The 5,321-nt window shown below is 39.2% G+C and overlaps 1 pseudogene; it reads left to right on the top strand.

Annotated features, from left to right (window-relative positions):
* Positions 1-2,023: 2,023 nt before the first annotated feature.
* LOC118851998 lies at positions 2,024-2,498 on the top strand (annotated as a pseudogene).
* Positions 2,499-5,321: the final 2,823 nt, after the last annotated feature.

Genomic DNA, 5,321 nt, shown 5'->3' on the forward strand with positions numbered 1-5,321 from the left:
ATATGATAAGAGTTGAAGGGAATTTTCTCACTATTTCAGAGTAGATTGTAAAGGAGTAACAGCTAAAAGAGAAAAGCAGTTAAAAAGGCGATAGGCTTCTGCTATAGTTATGAATCCAAAGAGAACTGAAGTAGTCTCTGTGGCTATAAGCTAAAAGAATTGAATGATATCATCATGTCAATAGATCACATTGTTGGGAAGTAAATCTCATTATCATAGGAAGAAATGTTTTCCAATGGCACATGCAGCCGTAGAAGTGTGAGTGGCCCTGTCTATGAATGTTTCCTGACCACCTGAATCCTCAACACATGTGCTGGCTTATCATAAATGTTTCTTGACCACAGGAATCCTTAACATATGGGCAGTCTTATCATGCCCATTGCCAAATATTTTCCCTATACATATTCTCTTATCCAAGGATGTTATCCTATCTATGCCTTCTTTATATTTATATATTCTCTATGTTTTGTACATGTGTACCTTCTCCAGAAATGTTCCTCAGTGATTCTTGTTCTTCATCTATGTTTATCATATATATTTGTTCTCTCTCCCACCTATCATGTGATGACTTATGACAGGGTACACCATCCCATATGTAAAGTGAATTTCCCATAAGGGCCTGCATGTAAAGGGATTCTGGCACTATACTAGAAAGGGAAAGTGTGTCCATTGTTACATATTTCCTACCCTCAAATTCATGCTTCTGTGAGGATTGTTTCTTGTGATATATGTTAGGAGAAGGTGATAACAAAAATGGTAATCTACCCCCCAAGGGGTTCAATTCATAATACCCTTGGGAGGAAATGGAAATGGAATTGTCACTTCCCTGCTGAGCCCAAAGTAGTACTTTTTGCTTTCTCCAGCTAAATGATATAAGTAAAAGGCAGCCTTTAAAAGAGGTTTATCACTGCCAAGATCCCAGAACCTTCAAATGCAAGTATCCCACAATCACCGAAACAGGCACCTTGGGGAAAATAGGGAAAGCTTAAAAAGTGATGTCAAAGATACAGCTGTCGCTGATCTTGTGACACAAAGCCATCATTATCAAAGTCCATCAGTGTCCTCTGTCCCCAAGACCTCAGCATGGCCTATCGAACAAGATATCCCCAGGGCATACCCAACATAGATGGAACTGAAAAACAGATACATGGAAAAAACTATTCAGGAATACCAGAACTATAGAGCCACATTTTTCTGTCAGGAAGATAACAGTCCTGATTCTCTATCTTTCTTTTCCTTGTGGACAACTCTCTCTTGAAGTAGCAAGATTCAGCATAAAACTAGCATCATCCCCAGATGTCCTCCCTCTGTCTGCTTTTAGCTCCTGTCTGCAAGAAGCCTCAGTGCCAGAGAAAGTTCATTGTGGACTTCAGATAAGTTTTTTTACCCCTGGGACTTCAAGACCCCACAGTTTCATTTTGGGGCATTTTATCTGGCTATTCCTCATGCCTGGAATGTTCTCCCTTCTCTTTGCCACCTCTTGGATTCCTTTGGCTTCAAGTCCAAGTTAAAATTCCACCTTCCAATCCCCCTTAATTCTAATACCTTCTTTATAGCGATTATTTCTAATTTATCCTATATGTAGCTCGTTGGTTCATAGCTGTTTCATGTTGTTTCCCCCACTAGACTATGAGTTCCTTGAAATCAGGAACCATCTTTTGCCTTTCTTTGTATCCACAAGTCCTCAAGCACAATGCCTGGCACATTGTAGGTGCTAAATATTTTATTGACTGACTGATTTTATCATATGAGAATATGTTGTTACACAACATTCTTTTATCATCTGAAAAAAACATACTCTTCTCAATGTTCAACTCTGTAAACAAAATTTAGGGACAATAACTCCTATCACAGAGACTTGATCAACCCCTCCTTATATAATTCACAGGATTCACTCGATGGTGGCAACTGATCTGGGGACTGATCACAACTGACTACAGTTCATCTTTAATATAGGTAAAGTAAGTTTTCATCTTTAGTGTATAATCTTAGAAATGCTTGAAAGAAGGGGCCGCATAGCGCTGAAACCGGGAGTATATAGAGCAGAATGCAGACCACCGGGACTCTCCTCATTTCTCCAGCCCTGATCCGCTGCTGTACCAGGGGTCTGGCCAGGCCTATATCTGCATCTGTCCTGAATAGGTCAGAGATCCATTTTGAACAGCCCACTTCTAGCAGGACCCCACTCCAGCTGGCCCGTTGGGAGTTCCAGACCAGTGTTATTTCCCGGGACATCGACACAGCTGTCAAGTTTCATTGGGACTGGGGCTGCCACGGTTGGTGTGGCTGGCTCAGGGGCAGGTATCGGGACAGTGTTTGGCAGTTTAATCATCGGCTATGCCAGGAACCCGTCCCTCAAGCAGCAGCTCTTCTCCTATGCCATCCTGGGCTTTGCCCTGTCTGAAGCTGTGGGGCTCTTCTGTTTGATTGTAGCCTTCCTTATCCTCTTCGCCATGTGAGGCTCTGTGGAGGGTCACCTGCCTCCATCCCGCTGCTTTGACTCCAGCCCCAAGCCCCTTGCTGGAGTGTGCCAAGCTTTAACATTAAACACCATGTTTCTCTAAAAAAAAAAAATGCTCGAAAGATCTTCTTCTAACTAAAATAGATCTTCCTCACCTGTCCACCAATAAGTGAAATTTCTTCCCAATTTGAGATAAAGTTTAACAGGCAGAAACCTTTTTGAGGTAACAGGATCACTTTAAAGTCACACAGAAGCTCCTGTGATTAGACAGATCTTTTCTTGATGGAAGGTTAGAAAAGGCATTCAGCAACTGAAGAGTGGACAGAAACACAGATGTGTGGAAAAGCAAAATTAAGTTTGCTCACTCAAAGTGTTGGCCGGTCCTACCTACAAAACTGAAACATCAACTTTAGGCATAGCAAGGTGCTGAATCATCTAAGAGAGATTCAGTTGTGTTCAGCCAAAGTATTAAATCTACCTGGGAACACCCTGTCCACACGTTCTGCACAACTCTGATTTTAAGGCACAAAAATGACTGAACTCCTTTTCAAAAGTTTTCAAGAACAAGGAAATGTCCTTTAGTGCTAACTTTCACTGGAATAGGAAGCCAACTCACAGAACTCTCCATTCCTCGAAAAGCTCAATTGAGCTTTTTCCTGGAGATAGGTTTTCCAAATTTTTGAGAATCTCAGGTAACATTTTTTTTTAAAAAAAAAACAGTGTTTTCAGACAATCCGAATGGGATTATAAAGGTTATGAATTAGAAACCTCATAAGACCAAAACTAAGAACTCTCTAGAATGTAAATATGGGCAAGCTTCAAAGGATGCTTCATCTCTTTTCTCTGAAATCAGTGAAAATTATCAACAGAAAAGCATGTGGGGATAATTGCTTGGATTTTTTTTTACTTGTATGAGTAATCATGTATAGCCTGAAAAAAAAGTTAGTATTCCTTTTTTCCTCATTTTCACCAATCTTTATTAGTCCCTCTTCTTAAGAAGCCTTAGTCATCCAAAAAGCTTTTATTGGTCACCAAGTCTACTGCATTAGGACTAGGAAAGATATGAAAAGCAAGGCCTAGTTTCTCCCCATTAATTCTTGACTCAAATTATCACCTTAATCAATTGGCCCTTCCTATCTGTCTCACTAGCTGACTGTTCTAATTTTCTAATATATCCACAATGGATAGCATCAACTATCCGCCTCAGCCAAATAAACGTGTTTATGACTGTCACTTAACCTCTCTGGGCCTTGGTTTACTAATCTGTAAAATGATGAGGTTGGACTAGACTAGGGGTTAATCTTATTTATGTCTTAGATTCCTTTGACAGTCTGGTGAAATGTATGGACACCTCAGAATAATGTCGTCAAATACATTATATACATAAGATTCCAAAGGAAAATAATTACATTAAAATAGTTGCCAAAATATTTTTTAAGAGTTCACAGACAAGAGTTAGTATTTTTATGTTAAACAGAATAATTTGTAATGCACTAAAGTTGAAGTGATTGCAAAGCAAAATAATGTTTCCATCTAATATTTCTAAGCCTGTCAGTAAGCAGGAGCATAAAATAATTTTTCTATCACTCTTCACTAATGTTCAACTGCTATGGCTAACAAATAGAAATCTCCAGAAGCAGATCTTCAAATCCAAGGTTAGAAACATCTTCAGGAAGGTGTAGTTGAACTGAGAGGCCAGATTCTTGGCTCTAGTGTTGAGCAAGAAAACTGTCAAAAAACCATGGAAAGATGAGTATTTGGCCGTGGCTTTTTAATTAACTAAAAATTCTGGTGGTTTGCATGTTCTTTTTTAGTAGGGAGGAAACTGAAAGAAATGCATCAAGGAAATGCTGTCAGTCAAGGCTGAAAGGTAGCAGAAATAGTAAGAAAAAGAATCTTTCCTCATAAATAAGCCCAGTATGGCTATGCCCATGCCTTGGGCCTAAGTAAGCCTACAGACACACAGTCCAAATAAGTACTAGCTTTGGTAATTCAATTTACTCTGGATTCTGCCTGCTCACCCCTACTGCTCCACCCCCAAGCTTTTTGTTCAGACATATTCCAAGTACAGGGCCTAGAAAAGCCATCTCCCCAGGAACAGTGATTCTCAGGATCGTAGAGACCATGCTATACTTTTTACCAGGGGAAACTAATTAACTAATCCTTAAGACTCAACCCTGATGCTGAGCTGTCCTAATTGGAGAATGAGTGAAGATTTGCTTCAACTCACTGTATCAAGCCAGTCCAAGACCACGTTCACACCATATCCAACTACTGCCCATGATAACAGTGCCTACCAAGCATCAGCATCTTGCTTCTCTAGTATATCATGTCAACTTTGCAAAGTCTTTCCTGATCCCCCTTAATGACAGTTCCTTTCCTTTGAGATTACCTTCCATTTGTTCTGTATGTATCATACTTTATTACTATGGGTAGGAGAAATGTATTCTTAAACAAACAATTACAAAAGATAAAATAGATAATTTTGAATACATGAAGATGAAAAGCTTTTGCACAAAATTGATGCACTCAGGATAAGCAGGGAATAAAAAAAATCTTCATATTAAAATTCTCAGGTAATGAATGGCAGGGTATCTATGATACCTAATAAATATAAATATTATACACACATGCATATCTATATACACACATGTTGGTGCATGTGTGTATGTGTGTGCATAAAACCAAAAGCCATTCCCCAACTGATAACTTGTCAAAGGACATGAACAAACATTCCTCAAAAGAAAATGGCAGGCTACTAATAACCTTATGAAAGAACGCTCCAAATCAGCAAAAATAAGATAAGCCTGAAGTTTATCTCATACCCAGTAAAGTGGCAAACAAGGCAAAAGATAGGCAT

This window comes from Trichosurus vulpecula, chromosome 5 (assembly GCF_011100635.1).
Source record: "Trichosurus vulpecula isolate mTriVul1 chromosome 5, mTriVul1.pri, whole genome shotgun sequence".
In the NCBI taxonomy this organism is placed as follows: domain Eukaryota; kingdom Metazoa; phylum Chordata; class Mammalia; order Diprotodontia; family Phalangeridae; genus Trichosurus; species Trichosurus vulpecula.